The sequence below is a fragment of the Lipotes vexillifer genome, unplaced genomic scaffold (assembly GCF_000442215.2).
Source record: "Lipotes vexillifer unplaced genomic scaffold, Lipotes_vexillifer_v1.1 scaffold1008, whole genome shotgun sequence".
NCBI lineage: Eukaryota > Metazoa > Chordata > Mammalia > Artiodactyla > Lipotidae > Lipotes > Lipotes vexillifer.
The window spans coordinates 5,161,025-5,189,001 of record NW_006772616.1 but is presented as its reverse complement, the minus strand read 5'-3'; the positions used below and the strand labels follow the sequence as shown (position 1 = coordinate 5,189,001).

At 39.8% G+C, this 27,977-nt stretch overlaps 1 pseudogene; it reads right to left on the bottom strand.

Moving 5' to 3' along the window:
• Positions 1 to 92: 92 nt before the first annotated feature.
• On the bottom strand, positions 93 to 26,674 carry LOC103080997 (AN1-type zinc finger protein 6 pseudogene; annotated as a pseudogene).
• Between the last annotated feature and the right edge of the window lie 1,303 nt (positions 26,675 to 27,977).

Below are 27,977 nucleotides of genomic sequence, written 5' to 3'. Positions count from 1 at the left end.
CATTGCTTTACATTCCCAATGACTAGGAAAAAAAACCTCAAGTCAATTTTTAGTTTGCAGATGGTCAAAGGATTTTGTATTCCAGCAGGAGTTCAAGTCTTCTGGATCTTTTCACCAACTACTGGATTTTCTTTTCTGATTTTCTCAGCATCAGCTTTGTAATTGTAAGAGCAATTGTGTACATGTGAGTAATGGTGTACACCACAGTAAACATTTCCACACCGGCATTCAAACCCAGTAAGTCCCACTTTCTTCCTGCACATGAAACAGCGATTCTTTTTTTGTTTTGGTTTTTCAAGAGACGTACTTTGCTCTTCAGATGACTGCTGTGTGGTTTCTGATCCTGAAGCTTGCAGGTCTTCTTTTGCAGGTATCGCTTTGTTCACAGATGTGCTGTCCACTTGGGAAGATGCTACAGATTCTGATAAGAGTGACTGATTTGATACAGGGCTTGGCTGCATAGAGGAAGGTGTAAAGTCTAATGCCAACTGAGCTTCTGGGACACTGCCATCTGTGCCCTGAACTGGTAAAGACTCAGACTACTGACAGAAGGTGCAGGTGGGCTTATTCTGCCATTACTACTATTCTGTCTCTGAAGATGTTCTTTATAACATATTGAACACATGCCATTTGTACGAGGGTTTCCATAAAATCCACAGCCAGTGGAACAAAGTATAGGCACTTGGCTGTGGTTAGTTTCTTGAGCTATGTTCCTCTGTTGCGCACTCGGATAAAAGTATAGGGACTTTGGATTAGGGTTCCTACAGCACTGAGGTTGCTTTGTAGTTCTCTCTCTGTATAGCAGTCCCCACTTCCCTATGTCAGGTTGTCTTTCCTGCTGTTGCTTGGGCTGGCGGCGGCTCTCTCCTCCTGACGCGCTGCCCGCTGCCACCGGTCGCCGCCGGTCGCCGCTGGTGAATGACGACAGTTGAGGCCACCGAACTCCTGCTCGCTCGGGCCCGGCCACCGCCTCCAGCCCCTTCGCCTGCTGTTTATCAAACTTTTGTTTGGTTGTTCGGCCTGTGCTGCGACCGCAGGGGAGAGCTCCGGGAATGGCCGGCACCCGGCGCTGACCTGATTATTGGGCTCTAAATGCTCAATTATTCTTCAAGGGTGACTTGTAAAATACACAGGATGACAGTATTAAACCTCAAAGGGTAGTTCATTAATTCTTCCAGAGTTTCAGATACTGGTCATGGGACAAGATGTCTCGTCTCCAGGAGGTTACATGCAAGTTATAAAGCAAAGGAAAGGACTACAAAGTAATTTGAGGATGAGAACGATATTGTAGAATATATGCTCACGTAGTTGTGAGAACTAAGGTAACGTTTATAGAGCTTTTAGCAAAGTACTGGGCACATGTCAGGCACTCAGCCTCTGCTGGTTGCAATCCTTATTCTCTCAAAACAAGATCCAAATGGCGGATAGCTCAAAATGTTGCCACAGTCAAAGCCAGTAATACTATTCAGAGGATGTTATTCAGAAAGATGTTAAATCTCAGACTAAAAGCTTTACTGCTTCTGCCTTAATCAATAAGGCCTATTTATGACCTCATACTTGTTCCCCGTGAATTATGGTAATTAAGTTGAAAACTGGGTCCCTTGGCCTGGTAGAGCTTGTTTGGCTACAGAGAAGGTTCTAGATGTTAGACTCAAGAACATGAGGGGCTGAGAGTTTTTAGAGGGGCTTTGTTGAGCAAAAGGAAATCATGGGACTGTCATACAGAGTGAAGTAAGTCAGAAAGAGAAAAACAAATACCGTATGCTAACACATATATATGGAATCAAAAAGAAAAAAAGGTTCTGAAGAACCTAGGGGCAGGACAGGAATAAAGACGGAGATGTAGAGAATGGACTTGAGGACACTGGGAGGGGGAAGGGTAAGCTGGGATGAAGCGAGAGAGTGGCATGGACATATATACACTACCAAATGTAAAATAGCTAGTGGGAAGCAGCCGCATAGCACAGGGAGATCAGCTCGGTGCTTTGTGACCACCTAGAGGGGGGGGAGGGAGATGCGAGAGGAAGGGGGTATGGGGATATATGTATATGTATAGCTGATTCACTTTGTTATAAAGCAGAAACTAACACAACACTGTAAAGCAATTATACTCCAATAAAGGAGAAAAGAAGAAAGAAAAACGGAAATCATGGGAAGAGTGTCCAGAAGCCGCATTTTGAGAACGGTACTTAGTTGAGTGTTCTTACCTAGAGCAGGTTACCTTCATCTGCCAGGACCACTGCCCGTGAGTGACAAAGTCCTCCTGGCCCTGGAAGTGCCAAAGGAGATTTCTTTGGCTACTGCTACCATGTGAAAAAAAAAAAGCTTTCTTACTTGCGAAATTAAGCACGTTTGTCTAAATTTGCAACACCTGACTAGGCCCTTTCTGTAGGAAAGAAAGCCATTCTCTCCTTGGGTTTTTCCCGCTTCTGTAAGAGGAGATGCTAAGGAATGCAGAATGGGGGGAAAAAATTCTAGTTGCCTCTTGCCATAGCTCGGGAGATTCATTATGTAGTAATGAAATGATCTGAAAGCGAGAGAAAACGATAAATCTAGGCCAAGATTTCAGTTTAAAGAAAAGGTAAGGGGTAGAGTAAGCGCTAGGTATATTTTCCAATGTAATGCTAATTGAAAACATTTCACTTAGGTTCAGGGACATTCACCTTTCACTGAAAGGTCGTTCAGTACCTTCAAAGAGAGTTTTCTTAAAAACGGCACGTACCCATACTCCTAGCCAGAGACTTAAGTTCTGTGGAGAGCTTTCTGCTGACAGCCTGTGTTGTTGAAAAGGCAGCTAGTGGCTACAGGTGTTGTGAAGGTAAATGAGCCCCAGCTGCTCAGGGGAGAAGTGGGGATGTGGAATGCTCCTAGGCAACTGGGAGGGACTTGCAGCAGACGGTGGTTTGCCTGGGGGGAGAGCTTCCAGATCTAAGCAACAAGCCAGTGGAAGGAAATGATGCAAGCTGTGAGCTGAGCATCCAGGCTTGGTAGGTACACTTAAATTGTATTTTAGAGGAGGATTTGGGGAAGGATGATGATGGTGTGTTTTGGAATCAGATAGCCTGTAATGCCTGAATCTGCCTCTCACTTGCTTGGGGCTTTTGAGCAAAGTGCCTGAGCGCTCTAAATTCCTTTCCTCACCCATAAAACGGAGGTGGGATATGCCTGCCTCTACTGCGTGATAAATAAATGAAATAATACACAGAATGGGGTTACTGCTCTATGTGAGGAAGGAAGCCCTCACGGCTCCGAAATTAGCATCAGTTTCAACTTTTCTCCCATCTCAAATATTGCGGTAATGAGAAGGTTAGCACTAATTTTTCTTAATACTTGAAATTTCATTCTGTTTATCATTTTCATTGACCGCATGTGTAGACTTATTGCTCAAGGTAAAAACTGACACAGAAAACGCCATATTGAAAGGAGACGCCCACTGTTTTATCTTGGGCTTAAAAGGGAGGCCAAAAAGAAAAAGTCGGGCTTCCCTGGTGGCACAGTGGTTGAGAGCCCGCCTGCCGATGCAGGGGATACGGGTTCGTGCCCCCGGTCCGGGAGGATCCCACATGCCGCGGAACGGCTGGGCCCGTGAGCCATGGCCGTCGAGCCTGCGCGCCGCAACGGGAGAGGCCGAAACACTGAGAGGCTCGCGTACCGCGAAAAAGTAAATAAAGAAAAAAAAAAAGCCTTCTTTCCTTTACTGGTTCAGAACAATTTCCCAAAATGGTCATATGTAAAGAATTTTAGGTTTCTGCATCCTTAAGTGTTCGATTTCAATTATTTTCCTTAAAACTAAATGGTATTTTCGAGAGAAAAAAATGGCATCAAAAATATTGTTTTCTCTCTCTTCTCACATAGCATATTCCCATCTGAGTGTTTCAGTTGTTTTAAAGCCTTTCTATACAGATAATGGAAAAACTTGACTCTTAGATACCTTCACATTTTATGAGTAAAACATGCATGACATCCTGGAATACCTTCAGGCTCATTCTTAGTTATGACATGTTTTTGAGAATTTGAGTAAGACTCTAACATGAAAACAGTTTAATCATGATGTTGTGATTTTTAAGGCGAAAAGTACCTTAATTAAACATTGATCTGGATTTTTTTTTTTCTTGGACAAATGTGAGATCACTTGTCACTTAATAAAAGAGTAGTCACTTTTCCAACAGCAGAAAAATCCCAGGAAGCTTTTCAGCCACTAAACTTGAGACAGAAAACCTTTGAGTGCCTTCCTATCAGCATCTACTACAGATGCTTTTCTTGGCTCTTCCTTGAAAATCCTGTGTTTCCTAGGCTGAAATAGACCCTGTGCACAGCTGTTTGTGATTTATAGATGATCTTGGTGTTTAGAACTACCAGCAAGTCCCACAATTTTCTGTATTAGGACATCAGAGGTTACTCTCTAGAAACTGCTGCCATGGCAGAGCATGGAGTATACATGGAAATAACTTATCCTGAGAATTATCTTTAAGTAAAGCTTCATAGAAGGCGGAGGAGTTTGTTTTCAGGTCTTCTTTGTGTATTAGAGGTTTTCAAACCAAAGTATCAGAATTGGGTTCCTGCCCAGCTGTCTTGAATCAGATTCTTTCAGGATAAGGCAAGGAATCCACAGATTTTTGTCTAATGAGCTGATTAAAATGAACCATCAGATTTGGTATCCAGTGTTCTAAAGTTCAAATGAGTAAAAAATATCTGAGGCAAGACAAAAACATTTCTTAATAAGATGATGTGTAAAGTAAAATCAGACATCATGATTAAGATCTATGAAAGAATGAATCTGATTAAAGCATAGCCTTTTGGCCTTAAGAATTTATAAACTGTGAGATTTACATCAAAATGCTTTCTTAGTAGTATAAGAAAGATATTCACTGTTGTCTGTGAAAGAAAAAAAAAGTTAACAATTTAAATGTCCACAGAAGGAGACAAATTAAATACCATATGATAAATAGATGCTGTGGATTAGCATGCAGTACTTAAAAACAAATCTGCAAGTAAAAAATATGCAAGACAGGTTGTTGCTTCATAACCTCCTCAGGAGCTTCCTGGGTGTAAAAGGAAACAGCCCCTACTCCCGACCCCCAGTAAGCAGAGGACAAGAGAGACCAAAGAAAAAGGCAGACCCTTCCAGATTGCTAGGTGGCAGGTTTAATAAGCAAGAGAGCTTACTTAGAAGAACGCTTGTCTTGTGTGGCTGCAAGACGAGTAGATCTCCATACTCACCAGCCAAAGGTGAAATGTTTAAATAGAGCCCCTAACTGGGTTTAGTAACATACCCAGTCCTATTTCAAGGCTGTTTCTTTGGTGCAGTTTCTAGGAGCCAGGAACGCAAGCTGAACACACATCCCAAGACAGTGGAGGTGGAATGGGAAGCGTCCAATGGCCTGGGTCCAGCCTGTAGTTCAACTGGCAGTCAAGTCTTCTTGATTACCTCCTCCCACACAGGTTTTTGGGTGTTACAGGCACATATAAGATGAAAAAATGAATGGTTCTAATTATGTGAAAATTTAAATGATATTTTTCATTGTTATACATTCATGTTTAAAACCATAGGTCTGGAAGAGAAGGCACTAAATCAGTAATACTGGTTACTTACGGAATGAAGTGGCAGTATTGAGATTAGGAGTTGTGCTCAAAGATTTATTTAGCCTTATCCATTCTGTTAAAATATTCACCTTAATTAAAATAATGTATTGCATACTTTATAATTTGCTTAGGTATACATAAAAAACAAAGTGGCATAACTCTGTTGTAAAGTTACGGCAAACAAACAAGCCTCATGGGATATAACTATACAGCATCTTATTTTTGTCTTATCACCTTGTTTTATGTTTTTTTCCACTTTTATTGAGATAATTGATGTATATAGTACTGTGTAAGTTTAGGGTGTATAGCATAACGGTTTGACTTACATATATCATGAAATGATGACTGCACGTTTTGTTAACATTATCTCATATAGATACAAAACAAATAAAAAATATTTTTTTCTTACAGTGAGAACTCAGGATTTTCTCTCTTAACAACATTCATATACATCATATGGCGTTGTTCACTGTTGCCATCATGTTGTATATTCCAACTCAGGAAGGCAGGCTGGACAACTTGTCCTTCAGGTAGTTCTGTGTGGGAAACATGTTACCGAACTAAACTTGGGTCCCTCTGCCCTCATGTGGTAAAGCTAATCTACTGACACAGGGTTGTGGTGGAGGAAAGTGTAGCGTTTATTACAGGCGCCATACAAGGAGTCCAGGCAGCTCATGCTCTAAAAACCCAAAAGCTGCAGCAGATTTCAGGGAAGCATTTTTAAAGGCAAAATGAGGGAGGGAAGTCGCAGGGTACGTGGTCAGCTCTGCACAAGTCTCTGATTGGTTGATGGTGAGGTAACAAGGGTGGTGTCACAGTGGTTAACATTATCAGTCCTCAGGCTCCACTCTGGGGACTATGTGCTCATGGTCATCAAGCAGTTAACGTCTTCCATTTGGTGGGGGCATTGGCATCTGTAAAACAACTCAGGGACTGTGCATCAGATACAGTTATCTGTGTACTTCAGGGAGGAGCTAACGATTCTGTGGTTGACATATGGCTGATTTACTATTTAAATTCTTAGCAGTTCTCCTGGCCCAACTGCTGTTTTTGTCACTACATGTTCATACCCTTTCAATCATTAATTCTTTTTTTTTTATAATTTTAGCATCTTTATTGGAGTATAATTGCTTTACAATGATGTGTTAGTTTCTGCTTTATAACAAAGTGAATCAGCTACACATGTACATATATCCCCATATCTCCTCCCTCTTGCGTCTCCCTCCCACACTCCCTATCCCACCCCTCTAGGTGGTCACAAAGCACCGAGCTGATCTCCCTGTACTATGCGCCTGCTTCCCACTAGCTATTTTACGCTTGGTAGTGTATATATGTCCATGCCACTCTCTTCGTCCCAGCTTACCCTTCCTACTCCCTGTGTCCTCAAGTCCGTTCTCTACATCTGCATCTTTATTCCTGTCCTGCCCCTAGGTTCTTCAGAGCCTTTATTTTTTTTTTTAGATTCCATATATATGTGTTAGCATACGGTATTCGTTTTTCTCTTTCTGACTTACTTCACTCTGTATGATGGACTCGAGGTCCATCCACCTCACTACAAATAACTCAATCTCGTTTCTTTTTATGGCTGAGTAATATTCCATTGTATATATTGCCACATCTTCTTTATCCATTCATCTGTTGATGGACACTTAGGTTGCTTCCATGTCCTAGCTATTGTAAATAGAGCTGCAGTGAACATTGTGGTACATGCTTCTTTTTGAATTAGGGTTTTCTCAGGGTATATGCCCAGTAGTGGGATTGCTGGGTTGTATGGTAGTTCTATTTTTAGTTTTTTAAGGAACCTCCATACTGTTCTCCATAGTGGCTGTATCAATTTACATTCCCACCAACAGTGCAAGAGAGTTCCCTTTTCTCCACACTCTCCAGCATTTATCGTTTGTAGATTTTTTGTTGATGGCCATTCTGACTGGTGTGAGGTGATACCTCATTGTAGTTTTGATTTGCATTTCTCTAATGATCAGTGATGTTGAGCATCCTTTCATGTGTTTGTTGGCGGTCTGTGTATCTTCTTTGGAGAAATGTCTGTTTAGATCTTTTGCCCATTTTTGGACTGGGTTGTTTGTTTTGTTGATAATTGAGCAGCATGAGCTGCTTGTAAATTTTGGAGATTAATCCTTTGTCAGTTGCTTCATTTGCAAATATTTTCTCCCATTCTGAGGGTTGTCTTTTGGTCTTGTTTATGGTTTCCTTTGCTGTGTAAAAGCTTTTAAGTTTCATTAAGTCTCATATGTTTATTTTTGTTTTCATTTCCGTTTCTCTAGGAGGTGGGTCAAAAAGGATCTTGCTGTGATTTATGTCATAGAGTCTTCTGCCTGTGTTTTCCTCTAAGAGTTTTATAGTGTCTGGCCTTACATTTAGGTCTTTAATCCATTTTGAGTTTATTTTTGTGTATGGTGTTAGGGAGTGTTCTAATTTCATTCTTTTACATGTAGTTGTCCAGTTTTCCCAGCACCACTTATTGAAGAGGCTATCTTTTCTCCATTGTATATTCTTGCTTCCTTTATCAAAAATAAGGTGACCATATGTGTGTGGGTTTATCTCTGGGCTTTCTATCCTGTTCCATTGATCTATATTTCTGTTTTTGAGCCAGTACCATACTGTCTTGATTACTGTAGATTTGTAGTATAGTCTGAAGTCTGGGAGCCTGATTCCTCTAGCTCCATTTTTCTTTCTCAAGATTGCTTTTCAGTCATTAATTCTTCAGCCATGCTTTTGTGACTCAGGGGGCCTGGGAGACTACAGCTTTTCTACAAATAAGAGGCAAGCATAGGACATAGTGGGAGGGCTCTGTCCTGAGAAGGCACCATAGGGTCCTACTCAGCCACACACATATCAATCCAGTGTGTCCTCAAAATACAGATGACACACAAAGTGATCTCCTTGAAGCCTCTCAAGCTGAAATAAAGAGGAAGAAATCATTCTCTTCCCAATTCAGGGAAATGAGTGTTTGTGATAATAAGACCCAAAAGCCTCATCAAAAATCTTTTAATAACTTTGTATGGAGTGTATTCTATATAAATATTGCATTATTATGTATACCTGAAACTTATATTGTAAGTCTTCTATACTTCAGTAAAATTAAGTAATTAATTAAAAAAAATCTTTCTCTATTTCCTCACCCATAAACTTCTTACGCTTTTTCAGCATGAGTCAGGGGTTTGACTCATAAAACCTGTTTTGTCCCATGCTGGGCTTTTTAAATTATTAATTTTTTTTTTTGCGGTACGCGGGCCTCTCACTGTTGTGGCCTCTCCCGTTGCGGAGCACAGGCTCCGCCCGCGCAGGCTCAGCGACCATGGCTCATGGGCCCAGCCACTCTGTGGCATGTGGGATCTTCCCAGACCAGGGCACGAACCCGTGTCCCCTGCATCGGCAGGCAGACTCTCAACCACTGCGCCACCAGGGAAGCCCCCTAATTTTTTTTTTTATTGAAGCACAGTTTGCAAGTCCCACTTGGGGGTTGAGCTCCACACTCAGAAATGTGGACTCTGGTGTCCTCAGGCCTCATCTCAGATTTCTGTTTCAGATTCAGTTACCATAGCCTTGTCTTCTCAGGGGTGGCCTGAGCATGTTTTCTTTTCTTTTTTCTTTTTTTTTTTTTTTTTTTTGCGGTACGCGGGCCTCTCACTGCCGTGGCCTCTCCCTCTGTGGAGCACAGGCTCCGGACACGCAGGCTCAGTGGCCATGGCTCACGGGCCCAGCCGCTCCGCGGCACGTGGGATCCTCCCGGACCGGGGCACGAACCCATATCCCCTGCATCAGCAGGCGGACTCCCAACCACCGAGCCACCAGGGAACCCCGAGCGTGTTTTCTTTTATGGGCCCATAGGCATGGCAGTGGGTGAAATAACACTAATCCATGCAAGAGTCAGAAGGGACAAAATATCAGTACTTCGTTCTCCCCAGTCCTTAGAGCCAGCAAGTTGGACTTCAAATTTGGTTTTCTTCGTTGATTCACATAGACAAATGCTTGAGGATATAAGTGGAAAGTTTACCTTTTCTAATCTTAAATCATTCTTGCAGCCAAATAAAACAGGACAAGGATGGGCTCGGAATTTGAATAATACAATAAAGCACATGACTAATTTGCATATGTAGGTGAAGGACGGAGGCTACAATGGAGGAGTTACTTAGGGACAGATTGGGTGATTAATCAGAAGTGGTCAAAGGAGTTTCTGAAATGCTTGCCTGAGGGAAAGCTGTATTTCGCAAAATCTTGGTGTTGTATATATATCTTTCTGTTTCATTTTTCTTTTTTCTGAAGACTATATATAAAATATAATTGTGTAATATGTATGGTGTATATAGATCATGTATACATTATAGAATAGGCATATTCTTTATATTAACTTTTAAAAAAATATTTATTTATTTGGTTGTTCTGGGTTTTAGTTGTGGCAGGCAGGCTCCTTAGTTGTGGCTCCAGGGTTCCTTAGTTTCAGCTTGCCACCTCCTTAGTTGCAGCACATGGGCTCCTTCGTTGTGGCATGCATGTGGGATCTAGTTCCCTGACCAGGGATCAAACCTGGTCCCCCTGCATTGGGAGCTCAATGTCCCATCCACTGTGCCACTGGGGAAGCCCCTATATTCCTTAACTTTTTAAACTTTAATCTCTAAAAATCTGGAATAATGTAAAACAAGCATACTTGAAAAAGAAAAGAGAATATTGAAAACTGAACATAGAAATTATAATGAAATTTAAACTAAGTTTTTAATTATGGGAGTGTATAATAATTAGTGTTATATGAATGTCAAAGCAGAGAAATGTATTTGACTCTAGGGTAAGAAAGGAAATAAACTGTAAAAGTCTTAAATAAAAATAAATATTCCAGGAATGGAAATGCTTTTCTCAGGTATCTGTGTTTACAATAATGTGTTTATACTCCTAGCAACGTTAATTTGAAAAGATGCTTTAAATTTGAGTTGTCAGTGTAAAATATCACTTGGTTTACAAGACAATCGACTGTCAAATACATTGCATAGATATGCTGGACGTTTTATAGCTTTGTCGTCTAGACACTAATTTTATCCTTAAGAATTATTGGAAATCAAATTTAGATAGTTTTCCTGAAACAGGTAAACTTGTCTATTTATTGTGAGAATAGAAAAGTTGAAACCATCTGTCAGGCAGTGGCACTTAGGAATTAACTTCAGAGAATCAAAGATGAAGTTTTGCGTGAGAGCACGCATTAATCTGACAGCTTTATGTCTAGAAAAATAACAATATGATATTATTTGGGGGAGTGGGATAGGTTTGTAAATAGTCAAACATTAAGAAACTAAATTTTCTTGTTTCATGGTCATATGGGTTTTTCTGTTTCCTTCTGAAAACTTTTTTCAGTTATGTATCTATATACTAGGTTGTGTATAATTAATTACTTATTTGATGAATTGTGCTTTCAGTGTTTCCCTACTGTCTCATAAAAGCATCTGACGCTGATTGGTTTTGCACTGTTTCATTTACTCAGAAGTTAGGTATATATTTACCTCTTGAAAAGTGTTCTATAAATACCATCTATTAAAGAAGTTATCACAGCATATTTTTATCATTGGTTTGCTGGTCTCTCCACTCAAAAGACAGTAACTGAGTCTAGGGCAGGGAATGTGTTTTATCTGTCTTCGTATCTCTGGCATAGAGGCATTCTGCTTGGTAATTGGTAGACAATCAGTAAATCAAATAATTAATGAAATAAATTAATAAATGAGAGTTCTGGAGCCTTCTCTCCCATCTTGCAGTCAGATGTAATCCTCTCATTCCTGTTGCTTCCTATGCCAGTCTCTAATAACTGACACTTCTGCATGAATCATGGGAAAAGACACGAAATGTCTTTTCTCTTAATTAAGTGAACATTCCACAGTCTCTCCGTTCTCCAGCAAGAGACAGAAGTTAAACCAAGATTCATAAATGATTAAGCACAGCAGTAAGATCTGCAGTGTTTTTTATTCTGTTAGCCTAGCAGACGACTTGCTGAAATATTCTTATTTCTATGGCCTGTTGAGATAAAAGATTCAAGATTCCCTAATCTGCAAAATGAGAAAAATGGTCATAACATCTCAATAAAGTTGTTGAAACGATTAACATAGAATACACATAAAACATGGTGCATTGTCTGGTACTGTTAGAAGTGCACTAAATATCAATAGTTGTTATTTACTGAGACCTGACATTTTGATAGAGGAGTGCTTCAGATCAGGCTCCTATTGTATTTGGGGACAGAAAGTCAGTTACGTAAACAAAATCATTCTGTTCTTAAGCTGTGTTGTGCTTTTTCAGCATAAACAAAGGAAGGGTTTTTGAAATTTTACTATAATATTTTCCCTCCCTTGTCTCTACATTTATTCTCCATTTATAATTATGACATTTTCAAGAAATCCCTAATAAGGACTTGAGGCTTTAATTATAAAGCATCTAGTGTTGTGTGCATGTGCTTTACATATATTGTCAGTATTTTATCCTTGGATCTGCAGAACTTTCATCTGTAACATGTGTCTCATTCAGTAATTAATGTTTGATTATCTATTGTAAACAAAAATATCAATCAATCTAAGAAATGGAAAATTTTATTTGAGCCAAATTTGAGGATTATAACCCTGGAAGAGCATCTCAGAAAGCTCTGAGAACTGTTCCACCAGTTAGAAATCAAGGCACAGTTATGAAGGTTTTTTGAGGCAGAGGGCTGTACATCAAATGACGTATTATTGACAGTTTACATAATCCAGATCTAAGTGTCAACCTGGTGGGTCACATGACCCCTTACAAGATCAAGAAGGAATGTTACCATTTTAAGGAGTTGTCTTGTTGATGCTGGAAGAACATTGTTCTTTATGGGTGACAAGGTATTCCTGCTCATGTGGGAGGTTTGGTTGACGCTTTTTGTAAGCAGTAATAGGCATTAAACAAGTGATCAAAACATGAACTGAATAGCTACAGACTCTGAAGAAAATAAAGTGAGAGAACTAATAATGGCACTGGTAGGAAAGGGGGCCTTACAGAATGAGAAGGTAGGGGAAGGAGAAGATTTCAGCCAAGAGCTAAAGGATGAGAGTTTTCTCTCTGTAAAAAGAGTTCAGAGTGTTGTCCAACCCAAGTTTATGTGCCCGATTACAGTGAGGCCGAAGAAAGCAAAATGTTGGAGTTTGAAGGGAAAAGGTTTATTGCAAAGGCCAAGCAAGAAGAAAGGGCAGCTCATGCTCAAAAAGGCCAAACTTCCTTATGGTTTGGGGGGAAAAGTTTTTATAGGCAAAATTTAGAGGGAGGACTGCAGGGCATGTGACCTTCCTGACTGGTTGGTGGGGAGGTAACAGGATGGTGTTCCAAGAATCTAGTCATCAGCCTTCTGGTACCCTGCAGTCTAGGGTCCAGTGATTTTGCTCAGCCTGAAGTTACCATCCTCCACCTGGGTGGGGTGGGGGCCTTAGTTCCTATAGAAGAGCTCATAGGTCTGTACCAGATTATACGTATCCCTTGAGGAGGAACCAGGACCCTGCTTTATCACTGCATTATTATTTCTTGACTGCTTCTCCTTTGTTTCTGTATTCCCTCCTTTCCTGAATTTGTGTCTGAATCTGCCCTTTGGCACTCAGGGGTGGTTTAGGAGGCTGAAGTCTTTTTCCTACAGATAAGAAACTGGGGACATGGAGAGGCTTTTGTACCCAGGAGGACCCCACAGTACCCTGCTTGGTTTCAATCCCCCATTTTCTTTTATACCTCTCAATCTGGAGGGGAATAGGTGTTGAACAAGAAAGGGAATAATGTTTTGGATACAGAGGTTTATCATAAACTGGGCAGAGGCACTTGGTTTTAGGGGGACTCGGTTTCACAAATATTATCTTTCCAAACAGAGAAATCATTAAGTCAAAGGCTTTGAGGCAAGAACAGAGTCTGGAGAAGGGAAAATGGTGTCAGATGAAGTGGAAAACATCTTGTTGACTTCTAGGTCATGATAAGAAAGTTGGATTTCATAGGCAGTAAAACGGGAAGCAAATTCATTGTTTAAGCAGAAGAGTGGCATGATCTAAATAGTTTTTTAAAAAAATCAAACTGGCCACTGTGCATTAAATGGATTACAGTGGGGAGGCCAGTTTGGAGGTTAGTGTGATTGTGACAATGAGAATGTCTGGTGCGTGGGCTGGAGTAGCAAAAGGAAAGGTGATTGAGAAGAGTGGGAACACTTGTGAGATTCTGGGGGCAAGATCAATATTAGTATTAGTGGATTCAATAGGGGAGGATATGGGAAACTAGAAATAAAGGATGACTTCTTACTTTGTTTTTGTTTTGCTTTTGCTTGATCACCCAAAGTAAAACTCATAGGCCATCTCATTTTAGACCTTTGAAAAAAGTCTCTGCAGGAGAATACAGGAGGATATTTTTCTTTTAATGTGTACTAGGTCTTCGCATTTATACCACATGTTATAAATGTTGTCTTCTCTTTAGGTAGATTGTAGATCATTGTCAACAAAAAGCAAGAAATCCGTCCTACCCTTATGCCAAGTTAATACTTTTGGTCTAAAGTTTATTTTTATCAAATTAACACACTTGCAAAGCTTAACTTTGTAAATCGAGTTTATTTTGAAAGGTAGTGTTGAATAATTTTCCAAATAAAGCAGCTTAAAAAAATTCAGATGTGGTCCTGTATGCACAGTGCTCTGAGTATGGTAGGATTTTTTTTTTTAGCATACCAATGTTTATTTGGTGATGTATAAAAAATATGCAGTCCTACAAAACTTTAAAGATTTTTCAGATCCCTGCTAAGTTTTATTTAGACCCTTTTTTTCTAGAAAAAAATAGGTTCGATCAAATTTATCCTAATATTTCAATAGCTAAGATACCACTCACAGAAATATTTTAGACATTTGAAATCACAGAATGAGTAAAATGGGAGGAAGAGCTTTATATGCCTAAGACTGTCTCTGTCTATAGGTGAGTTGGTTCTCCAATTTTTAACAAAAAATCTACACTGGCAAATTGTTGAACCACCATTAATATTAAAAATTTGGTCAATCCTTGACATCTTTAATGCATACTTGATAAGAAATATATCCATAACATTGATATTTTAGCAATAGTTTTATCTGATGGTGTACAGAAAGGAGGCCAAGATTATATTTTACTACATTCAGTTTTAACTTTACTGAATACCACAAAATTTCCCCAGCCAGCATTACAATAGAAGTCAGCTTGTTGCCCTTTTACTTCTGTATAACACAATATCAAAAACATTTTATCTGCCAATATGTGATTCTGGTGACCTTTGACATTTTTGAGCATATATTCTCATGCATCATTAGAGGTTTCATGCCAAACCAAGAACACACTTCTCTGTTGTTTTCAAATGCCTCCTATATCATAAGGTTAATGATAAATAAAATGCACTGACATGGTTCTTTTTGCTGCCATACCTCATTATTTCTCTTTTCACTCAATCTCCACATGCTTTTAATAGTTCCTGAGTAGCTTTTGTTTTTTCATTTAATGAAGAGTAACTTAATGTGCCATTTTCTCTTTATAAAATAACACTCTCTCTGATGGGATTCTATCCATGGGGACCAGTTGTGTTCAAGATGCCTTTCATTTGACCTAGGACAGTGTTTAACTCATCATTTACAGTTGTGTGCCTTTAAAAATTAAAAGTTTGTGTGAGATCTCCAATTTGTATGAGTTTGCACGACATTATAGATTTCACGTAAATGCTCTCTGGCTTAGGGGACTAGGAACTAGCGTTGGACCTAAAAAGTGATCTAAAACAAGCCTCAGAGAACAGGACCATTAGGTGAAATCTGGCCCACAGCTTGTTTTTGTAAATAAAGTTTTACTGGAACACATCCATTCCTGTGTGTTTACTTATTGCCCTTGGAGGCTTTCATACTACAATGGCAGAGTTGAGAAGTTGCAGCAAAGACCACGTGGCCCTCAAAGTTGAAAATATCATCTGGTCCTTTACAGAAAAAAAAGATTGCTGATTCCAGATCTAAAGAAAATTAAGCCTGTTTGTTTTGGAAGCTACGCAAACCAGAAGGCTATTTAAGTTTTGATTTCAAACCTGAAGATAACATCACACATATTATAAATCGGGATTCACTTGGCCAAATTCTTCCTTTTTTATTTTTACCCTACACTAGGAAGGTTTTCAAAAATTATGGTAGGTCATTTAAACAGTAGCTTCAGGTGTTTCTGAAGTTAATAACTAAGGGCTTTCCAAAATCTGAGCACATAAAATAAATCTTATATAATAATTAAAATGTTTATAACTTGGTATTTTTGAGGATACATCCTGTACTTTGAGTTTATTAATATTTACAATCATAGATCACTTAATTGTTGAAATATAACTAGTGTCTATCTCTTTTTTTTTTAAAAAAAGCAACGTTTATTTGAATTTTAACTCATTTGCTCAACAGAATTTGACCACCTTTTGTAAGCTAGGTGCCACTCTAGGTGCTGGGAAACACATCGAGTGAACAAAGCAAAAAAAAAAAAAAAAAAATTCCTGCCCTTGTGGAGTTTACACTGTTGCGAGATTTTATGTCAGGAAGTACAATGATTAAGCCTAATACTACTTTTGTTCTTTTAAAATCCCGAGACTTGGCTACATCAGAGTATTTTTTTCTTGGTGTTCTAGTAAAAGAGCATTGTGTTGATTAGAGAAATACCTTGATCCAAAATAATGGATCCACCTTTGTTTAAGATATTGATATTTAACCTTTATTCGTCTCAGACACTTTAAGGATCTTTTGAGAGCAGTGATCCTTTCCCCAGGAGGGAACAATCCATTTAGTCCTTTAAATCATAATTTTGCACATAATTTCCAAAAGCACAAGGACCATCTCTAGTCCATCCACAGAGCTAAAAGCTATTAACTTAGACCAGCTATTAGATAAGGTAATAGGATTAAGGATAATGTGCTATTAGATATTTATAGAACTATTTTAAATATATAAATCTATTATACATTTTATTCGTTCAGTAATTGATTTACTCCACATATATTTTACTAAATACTAATGCTCTTAGGTGCCAGCCACTGTGCCAGGCAACACTGTTATTCTCAAAACATTTTGTTTATATGATTGCTTTTATGACACAACCTGTATGTTAAGTAATCAATGGAGCATCTTGACTGAACCAACTTTTTTTTTTTTTTTTTTTTTTTTTTTTTGGCTGCGTTGGGTCTTTGTTGCTGCACTCAGGCTTTCTCTAGTTGTGGCGGGCAGGGGCTACTACTCTTCCTTGCGGTGTGTGGGCTTCTCATTGCGGTGGCTTCTCTTGTTGTGGAGCACAGGCTCTAGGCATGCGAGCTTCAGTAGTTGTGGCACGAGGGCTCAGCAGTTGTGGCTCGTGGGCTCTAGAGCGCAGGCTCAGTAGCTGTGGCTCATGGGCTTAGTTGCTCTGTGGCACGTGGGATCTTCCCGGACCGGGGCTCGAACCTGTGTCCCCTGCATTGGCAGGCAGATTCTTAACCACTGCGCCACCAGGGAAGTCCCTGAGCCAAATTTTATATAAAGTTTACAAGAAAACATTTGTGCATTTACTAAGCAACACCCCTTCTAGTTTCTATCAGGACTTAACTAAACAAGAGGAAATTTGCTTCTTATATTTATCAGGACTGAAACGAGAGGATTTGGCTATGTAAGTGTTAGAAACCTATATTTCATACAAAATAAGTAGAAGTAAAAATAACCTGTGGGGTTACTTTTGTTGCATTCCAGTGTGTTTCGTTTGTGAAGTGCAAGATTATACATAAGACGAAAAGAAGCAGCTTCATTTGCTGGATTCCAAAAGACACGTCGTTGAACCCCTTGTATGTCTGTCAAGTATCTGTAATAATTTGAAACACTGTATTAAATATTGCATATTTTAATTAACATAGTTTAATTTTTCCAAGTGGCATTGGTAAGTTTTAACGTAATAAGCATTACCAACTTTAGATCAGGTCTTGTGAGAGCAGGTGACCCCAGAATTATAAGTAGAGAGTTGTCTGGTATGAAATTATGCATTGATTTAAAATCAACACACTCAGGGATCTTATGGTTACAAATGAGATTTTAGTCCCAGAACAGTCTCTTTGTGACTTATCTTTACCTACATGTATTATCCTTATCCATGATCAAGTACTATAGGAAATACAAAACTTTCCTTTTGAGGTTACTAACTTCTTGCCACTGTAGTCCAGAGAGATTGTCACTTACCGAGTGATAGAGTGTTTTAGTATAGAAACTAGCATAGAATGCAAGTCTCTGTGTGAGCCTGTCAGTAAATCATTATCCCTTAAAATATAGAGAGAAAATGATTGAGCTTCAATAAAAAGAAGATCCATTAACAAGGGGAAGATTAAGATATGTTACATTTCTTCTTTAAATTTAGTTATGAGATAATCCATGTCATCTTTAATAGTTTTTCCCCAGATGAATATTAGCAGGGCATATCACTGAACTCTATAAAGTTTAAATAACTGAATGGATAATGAAAAACTTACCCTGTGGTTCCATTTCTAGTAATGTGTTAGCAGATAAGGATCTAGCACCAGTCTTTCTTCTGAAAACAGTAAACAAAATGGAAAAGAAAAGAGAGGCATATGTTGTCTAACAAGAAAGTAAAGAAATTCAGGCTTCCCTGGTGGCGCAGTGGTTGAGAGTCCGCCTGCTAATGCAGGGGACACGGGTTCGTGCCCCAGTCTGGGAAGATCCCGTGAGCCATGGCCGCTGAGCCTGCGCGTCCGGAGCCTGTGCTCCGCAACGGGAGAGGCCACAACAGTGAGAGGCCCGCGTACCGCAAAAAAAAAAAAAAAAGTAAAGAATTGAGAGCAATAGCTAAATGAAGGCAAGAGCTTGAGAATAATTGGAACACTGCAGCCCGCTTTCACCTTGAGGGCACGTGCGAATCTCAGTTTTACCGAGTACCATTTCTTGGTATTTGCCAGGACTGGGGAAGGTGCTACTATGGAAGAAAAAAAAAAAAAAATCCTAAGGCTGAGCCAAAATGAGAAAACCAAAGCAGGGATCCTCTTTTCTTATAGCTGGAACTTAAAAGTGCTATACTCTCCATCGAAAAGTGAATTAGAAGGAACTGTGAATTCACATGAAAATAGGGAAATTGCCTATAACCAGAAGCTGATATTTGAACAAGTCTGTGACATAAATTCATACTATGTGGTCAGTCCCAAAACACTTCAAGCCAGAAATTTAGATATAAGTGTTTCTCATGTAGGAGTACATTTAAGATCTGTGGCAGGACCAGATGACAAAATCCTCCCAGGAGGTACCCATCTGCATCTCATGGCTCAAAGAAGTTTCGTACGTAAGTTTACAAACAAAATGAGCAGAAAGCAGTTAAAAATCGGTAAACACAGAAGGAAATAAGGCATCATGAGTGAAAGCTGGTAGAAGTAAGAGAAACAACAATTAAATGCACCTTTCTTATAAAGTGTGTCAGTTTTCATCTTGGGATAAAAGTCATAACTCATTACCTTAGAAAACACTTGATTATCTTATAGCCGTAAACATTTCTTCACTATTTTTTCCTTAGAATATGCAATGCTACTGTATACTGATAAGGTAGTATTTATTGTAACATGCTTATGGAAGGTTGGGCATGGTGCCACATCAGAGAGGCTGCCATACCTGGGAGACTACTATTCTTTCTTTTTAGGGAAGAAGTAAAAAGGCTAAAAACATGGGCCCAAAATCAGACTAAGATCTTTTACCCTGTAATACGTTTGCTCAAGGTCCCAACTAGCAGTGTATTTAAATTTGAATCTTTACGCTGTTCAGTTGCAAAATAGTCTTACAATATCCATATTCCCAATCCTCATAATGAGTTGCCGTGAGAATTGAGACAAAACGTGTAGACAATATATCCCAGTTCAGCATATTAATTCGTTGGTTCTTGTTAGCTGTATTACCTGTTCCTCCTTTTCCTGGGCCACTCCCATGAGACAGAGTAACTTGCTCTCCTGTACCCTACAGAGGAGATCGCCTGCTCCCACCTTTATCAGGTTTAAGGCTCCTCAGTTTCCAGGTGGGTGAATTGGGCCTTTAATCCATGCCTTTGGGTCTCTGTTACATAATCACTCACTAGGTCTCAGGAAAATCTGAGGACTCATCTGAGACTCACCTGTCAGCTAGCAGTGTAGTTTCACTGACTTGAGTAATCAGATATTAGAGCTTTTCAAGTGCTTCCTCATGACCCTCTCATAAAAGGGATTCAGTGGCACCTGCTTAGTGTCTGTGGCATTTTGGTTTCTGCATTCTCTGACAATGAGAACCGTGCTTTCATGGCCTTTGAAGCATTTACGTATTTGCTCACTCTCTGTGTGTGTAACCGAGGTAGAATTGCCACCATCACCTGCTAAAACCCCACCACCTCTCCTTTCCCTGTCCACGTCCCTGTGCCTTGTACTGAGCACTGTGCCCCCAAACACCACCTCACTGCATTCGCCCCCTGCGCAGATGCCTTCGTCACCCAAGATAGGCCCAGCCAAGCCGCTTTCCCATGTGGATGACAACTTCGCTCTGCTTGGGTTCAGATACCCCTGTGATAGACCGTCTTCCACATGGATGCCCTCTGAACCCCTCCTGGGCTGTAACTCCCCACACTAGGTAGCCCTCCCTACCCTGCTAGGACTCCAACACAGTAGGCCAGGCTTCCTCCTCCAGCCCATCCCAAACTTGCTTCTGAAGACCCCACCTTATCTCTGATATCTGATCTCTGGTCACCCTTGTACCTCCCATCCACTGAACCCCTCCTGGACACTTAACCTTGCTCACATCCGTCTAATGACTTTAGGTTCGAATTGTCTGAGGAGGGAATACCATGCTAAATTTAGTCATAAGGAAAGTTAGGCTTATCAGCTCCTCTTGGGAACAAAATAAAAGGGCCTTGGTATCTTGAACTCTAGAATATACCATCTTCTACTTGCTTAAGTCTCCCAAATATTGTCCAAGTGTTGAAGTCTCCTTTGTCTCTGAGGATGTTAGTATAAGACAGAATTTACAAAAGTGAATACAAGATAATACACAGAGTTCATTTCCACAAATACATGTATATACCACTCTCAAAGAATCCCAGATTTTTAAAAATTAATTTACATTTCCATGATGTATACAATTTCTTATTAGAAAGAACTGCAGGATAGAATTACAAGGTTGACTTAACAGGAACTGATATTTGAGATTTGCTAGCGGATTTATCTGAGAAATGGTTTATCTCATAACACTTTTTACTTTGTCAAACACCCTAAGATCTAAAGATTACGTGAATAATAAACACCTTGCTCACCATGTCCCTAGAATAAGCTTTTGAAGCTCTTTAGAACTTAACTGGGCAGTATTCTCCTGGGTGCTATAAGGAAGGACTTTTAAGACATTTTGGGACATAAAGATTATGACTGAGTGAAGGAGGGTGACTCCCAAGAAGAAGCTGAAATCACTGTGTGTCAGGTAAAATGAACAACGCCCTTTAGGCATATTTCTGGTGTTTTACATAGTACAGAAAAAGTCAAACCATTCTTAACATGTCCTCCTAAGGTAAGAAGCAAATATAAGTAAAAATATTGTCTTCTCCCTCTCCCACCTTCTTCTGAGAACAACGTTTTAAACTCGGCTATATTTCTATGAAATTTTCATTGGTAGCTAAAGCTGTTCAGTCCAGATATAGGAACTGTCAATATCCAGGATTTTAGTGAATTACACACTTCATCTTCTGGGTAGAAGAGAAACCATTTGCACACCCTGTTCATTACATTACATAATTCCACGTGAAATACCTAGAATAATTCTTTTTATTACTCAGAACTCATTAAGGAAGACAGGTGCATTAAAACAATACGCATACAGTGAGTGGTATGGTTTTCACCTTAAAATAAGTAGACACCTACTTGAAACCTTTTATACCATTGGTTTGGCATCCCCATTGGCTCACAAATATAAGTTAGGCTCTTAATCAGTTTCACTCACATAAGAAACCCCCCCCAAAACTCTATTTGAATATTTCCTGACTTTTTTTGGAAACATAATTCCTGTGCTTTAATGTCAGTTTTCGGCAGCCTTGCTATATTTTATTTTGGCTCAGAAGAAGATGGAGATTTTTCACATTCTTATATAAATGTGATATCATAAGAAACAGTCCATAGGATTCATTAGAATTGCATAGGTGATACCTTTCCTAAATAACTTACAGTTGAAGAATGAACTGAATATCTGGGAGAACTGATCATTTTTAAAGACATTTCATGGCAAGTAGACAAGTGGCTATAATTCTCAGTAGTTGCATTTAGTCTGAGAAGATGATTCTGTCTTTGGAGACTCAGTTACATATGTCTCGAAACGCCAAAGATCATGCATGAAAGCTTTTTTGAGGGTGGTCTTTCAGTTATTGATATTTAATTCAAATCTTTAATTTCATTGAGACATATGATGCCGTGAATATTGCAAAATCTTTCACAGATAAGAGTAATTCAGAAAATGTCACTTTTTGTTGTCAAGAGCTCAGGTTGGAGATCACGTACCCTAAGATTCAAGTCTTAGAAATGCTACTTACCAGCTGGATGACCCTTGGGCTTTTGACTTGAGCATAAACTAACCTTCAACTTGTTTGACTGTAATTAACAAATAGTATATTTATATGTTTATAGTATAAAAGTAATATATATATCTATTTATAGACACAGGTAGATAAATATAGCCTGGACATAAACATAGATATAGATATATAAATATAGATATATCTTGCCTCTTACAAGTGGTTAAGTTGTGATGCACTGTAAAGAATTTACCATAACTGATAGAAAATATAAAGCAATTTGTCAATAAAGTGTAGGTCTTTTTTTTTTTTTTTTTTGCGGTACGCGGGCCTCTCACTGTTGTGGCCTCTCCCGTTGCGGAGCACAGGCTCCGGACGCGCAGGCTCAGCGGCCATGGCTCACGGGCCCAGCCGCTCCGCGGCATGTGGGATCTTCCCAGACCAGGGCAGGAACCCGTGTCCTCTGCATCGGCAGGCGGACTCTCAACCACTGCGCCACCAGGGAAGCCCAAGTGTAGGTCTTCTAAGCGATGAGGCAGAAGGCAGAGTGAGTTTTGCACAATCAGGGGTTAAAATAGAAGGAAAATGATCCTCTGTGTTAAAGAAACATTTTTTACTAATCATGGCCAATTTAGCAATTTATATTAAGGTACTCTTTTTCAAATGTGACTTTGGTATGAAGCTGTACTGTCCTTCAGTGGAGGGAGAGAATATCTCCCAGGCTGGCACAGGGAAAAGCAAGGTGTATATACAAGTTGAAGAGATGTGATGATTTTCTTTGTATAGTATGGATGCCTTTTGGTGCTGAGGTAATATTCTGAGAATTTTGCTTATTGCTTCACGCTAAAATGAAAGGTAGATTTCATAGCTAGAACTCACTGGCTCTGCTGATGACATCTGAGCACATTGGTGCAGGAATTGTTACAGAGCTGATTTGTTGCTAGAATCAATACTATTTATCATAGTGTTTAATCCCATAGAAATCATTAACTAGGGTGCCAAGCAATTAGAGTGAAAAAGCAAAATATATAAAGAAGTCTCCAGAGCAAGACAGAGCTACTGTTTGTTTTGATTATCGATCCCTTTGAGCTTAACCTCCTCATCCAGCCTCCAGTCAGTTAGTCATCTGAGCAGAGCCAAATGGAAATCCTTTATGTTTATTTCTTTTGGTTTCAAGATGTAAACCAAGTCAACCATACAGTCAAGTTTGCTATTATGTGGACGCTCATGGATTGGAACCGGAAAACCATTAAAAAAATAAAGAAAGCAGTTCCTAGGCTAGCTCAGAGTCCTTCTCTGGGGATTCATGATCTCTTTGGTTCTGCCTCCCAGTGACCAACGTGATTAAGTTTAATTTTTCTGAACGCCAGACTTCAATAGTGAGATCCACATACCTGTGCTCTCTCCTTGTGCATGCTGATAGGCATCGAGAAAAGCTGAAGATGAACTCTTGATCTCCCCAGTCTCTGAACGTGGAGGCAGTGCCACCACCACTCATATCCTTATAATACCCTCTACTTCCATCCCATGTATTCACTTCACCACCAAGTAATCTTGATCATTTTACTTTCTGAATGTATATCAAATCTGTCTGTGTTTTTCCATGTTCACTACCATTATTTTGTGTCAAGCCACCATCATGTCTGGCATGAAATATTAATAACTACAAGGGCTGGCTGTTTCCTCCTGTTTTTCTTCTCCAATCTGGTCTCCACACTGTGGCCCAAGAGATCTCTTTAAAAATGGAATCTGCTCATGACACATCTCATTTGTAAGTCTTCAATCTTTTCTGTTGTTCTTAAATTTTCAACAAGGTCACAAATACTGTAACCTCTTTATCCTGCCGCCGCCTCGCCCACCGTGGCCACGTAGCACCTTCTTTCTCTGCTACACAAAGTAGTTTCCCAAGTTAAGGCCTTCTCATGCTCTTCTTCTTGCCGTATGATTCCCCAGTTCAAATCTGACCCACTCATATCTCCTCTCCTGGAAGCCTGTAATTTCCCTCATATTACGTGTGTCATGAGGGAAGGAGTTATATTTTGTTCATCTGTAGCCCTGGTACCCAGCCTAGTACCTGGTACAGGTGCTTAATGACTTGAGTAAAGGAGAGAGAAAAAAAAGAGAAGATGATAGATATTTTTAGACCATTCGCTTCAAATTTAGGGAGCTTTTTATGAGGGACACGATTTGTTTCTCAAAGGACCAAATGGAGAAAAGCGAGTAAATTTAAACTGGAGTCATTTACACATGAAGAATTTAGCCAACAGAGACAGGAGGAAAATGTGTCGAAGATTTGACTAAGACATTCCCCTGGATATCTGTATTCGTTCTGCTTTAGAACATCTTGAAACCCAATGATTATATTAAAACGTATGGTGATGATAAATTCTTATGCGTTCATTATTATGTCATATAGTTATGTATGAGACAACTTTCAAATTATTGTTGACATTTTCATCTCGTTGAATCGTTGAGATGGCCGTGTCCCAAATCTAAGAATCCTCATCCGCTGTCAACACTGCAGCTCTCTAAAGGTACAGAGAATGCCCTGGAATTAGGTGCACTCCTCTTAATGGTGGAGTTTCCCTCTTAGATTCCTTTCTGATCTTTGACACAGTTGGACAAGTCTGGAAGATTTGAGAGCCTCAAGAATTCACAGAAACTTGGAATAATTTTTCCATGGTAAAAAGCCACCATTACTGGAATGAGCATAAACAAGCTTGTCAACTCTTTTCTTTAATCAAAAAGAATCCTTAGTATGTCTCCCATTTCCCCTCCTCTCTCCTGATAAGGCGGGGTGTGACTGGACAAAGGAGAAGTTCTGGTTCCTAATGTGTTTTGCTCTCTGCAACCAAAGGCGATGATCAATTGGAAAGGTTTGGGAGGTCCCCTGCTAGGCCAGTTATTAACGTCTGATTGCTAAGTTCATGGGTGGGTTGAAAGGAATAGTGTGGGTAGCGAAGGGGAGGATTTACTTGTTTCAATGGAGTGACTACCTGTACAAAAGTGTTTTTATATTTTGACAACCAGTATAGATAGTGTTACCAGCAAAATATCACTTCTGACCCAGGCTATCCCTAGTAATTATTTGATATAAAAAAATTGTATTGGTAAAACTACTGAATATGTTTGGGAAATTTTAGCTAAAAAAATTTTTTTTTCCTAGTGATTAATAGATAGTATCCTTTAGCTCAAGAGTTCTCAAAGCATCATCTTGGAACTCTTGGAATGTGTTAGAAATGCAAATTTTCCTTTTCCAGCTCTGACAAACTTGGGTGGGGCCCAGCAATTTGTGTTTTAACAGAGTCCTCTGGTTGAGTTAAAACACCCTCAGGGTTGGAGAATCACTGTGTTAGGTCATTAACACAGTCCACACGGTCAGGATATGGTCGTCTCTGGCCATTTTAAGCAGCTTGGTTGAGGACCTATGTTAATGCAGACAGGTGTTTGTGAGATGCCCAGCTTCTGGGCAATGAGAGTGCTCAGTCACTAGCTAAGAGACTTATTCTTGAGCATCTATCTCCCGGCAGGCAATTCAAATGCAGGTCTCCAGAAAATTATAAATTACTATATGTCATAGACATTCATAGTTACTGCCAGTTGTCAAAATCATAAAATATAAACCTGTGAATGTCTGTGGTCTACTGTATTGACTGTAAAAGTTAAATTTAGCATGGTGAAAATGGATTTTTAAAGGTGTAATAATTAATGGGATCTGGGATTACATTCATATTGAATTTTTTAAAGTAGGTAAAATGGTACTGCTATATTTAAAGGCACTTTAGAAATCAGATGATTATTCTACCTGGGAAGGACATATCTATTAAAGAAAAAAAAAAAAAAAACAGCAAAACCTCAGGGGCATTATATTGCCCTGAAAAAGTGCTTACTTGAAAAATTATACTTGGAGGGTAAAGATTAGATTCCAAATCCTTTTCAAAGAAAAAAATATCGTTTTCCAGGTCACTTTTGAATTCATTGAGAGTTCAATCATCTCCCTATTCAGTAAGGGGTCCACGAGTCAAACCACCACATGCAGCAGAGAAATGTTCAGAGTATTTGGTGGTGATCCTTGCTCAAGCTCAAACTTTGTTTTGACATATTCTTATTACATATTCATTTCTCTCTTGAAAGGTATATTCTAATTATATTTCATCCACTCTTTAGTTTGTGCATAGAAGTTATAGTTTAGCAATAGAGATAGAAAGTTCAAGGCTAGATATCCAAACCTTTAATGGTTCACAAAAAACAAACATTGACAAAGTACTGGATAAATATTCTCATCTCAAGGTATTAATCGCAGTTCCAAGTACACAATGGGTGTGAGAACTCTTGAGTATTTATTTAAAGAGCCTTTGTTCCTTTACGTGATTTTCTTTTCAATTATAAATATGTTCACCTCCACTGCTTTACGGTGAGGTGAATTTCTCTCTCCATGCTTCTGTCCACACAATGCCTTCTGAAGGGGAACAGAGGGCACTGCCTTCTCCACTTGTGCACAGATTCCATCTTTGCTTGTAACTGAAGTCTCAATTCCAGTCCTGACTGTAGCCATTGCTACATTCAGCCTAGGGCATTGGCTCTGTCTGTTGTCTGCCCGGAGCCTTACTATCTGTAGAAAATCACCCCTTCCTCCTTCCATGTGTTTTGCTAGTGCCATCACTCTAGGGCCTGGCCCACCCCTGTGGTTGTGTAGATTGGACAAGGGTGAGATATGGACTGAGCTCCTGGCTCCTAGCCAGGGGAGCTGCCTTTTGATCCTGTGCTTCCTTGTAATTATCTGCCCCGTAGAAGGGCAGCCCCGTATTATTTCTACGAAGGAGCTGGCAAGGCCTTGCTCCTTATTAAAGCAACAAGACAAAAATGAAAACGTTAAGCCTTTAATCACTTTCTGTGATGGTAGCAGTAGGAATCTAAAACAGAGAATTAGCCCACTCCCCTGTCCCATTTCTTCCCATGGAGCTGCACATCCGTGTAGGGCTGGGTGGAAGTGTCAGTCCCGAGGAGGGATGGGTCCTCCCCTTTTAAAGGAGCTGGGACCCAAAGGCTCTGGCCATTTTATGAACCCTGAAGTTAAGGGGAGTGGGAAAGGGAAGATCTAGGAGTAGAAAAGTGCTTGGTACGGAGTCACAGGGATCTGACCCCTCCCTAAAAGGGGGCCTCGGCTGAGATACCTGAAGGAGATGTCTGCCAGAGACTTCAGGTAAAGAGACTGAGGAATGAGGGCTCTGGGACTGGACATGTAAACGTGTGAAGAGCACGACCAGCCAGGGACCTGAGTCCTTGACTGCATCCCCTTTCAGAGGCTGCACGGCAGTGGCTCTGCCTGCCAATTAGAGCCTTTGGAATCTCCCATAGTCAGGTCTGAAAAACCACAGTCAGGATTTTAACTGGGAGCCAGACTCCTCACTAACCCTGACCTCTTCTTGCCGCTTTCATGTTCAGGCTTGTGTCCTGAAAGCTACAATCTAATGTAAAACATGTTGAATTTTCGTGTTAGTTAATTTTAGCCTCATTTTATGTGCTCTTGGGGGAATCCTATCATTCACTTGGGGAAAGTGGCCTTTTTGTCCTTTACCACCAAAACATCACCTCTGTTTTTGATCTTGTTAGTTAGTTATGCTCCTGATCGCTACCACTCATATTTTGTAAGAATAAACTCAGCATGAACCTCTTGGGTTGCAGTGTCCAACACAGGAACTTGCCCTTTCTCTTTCTTTCGGAGACATAGGCTCTCTCTCGTCTCCTTAGCTGGAGGTAGGCTCCTCTATTATCAAATTGGACATGTATTATATGCTCCAAAAATATGTGTTGACTTAAATAAGATGACTCCTTTTATTAAAAAAAAAAAAGGAAGC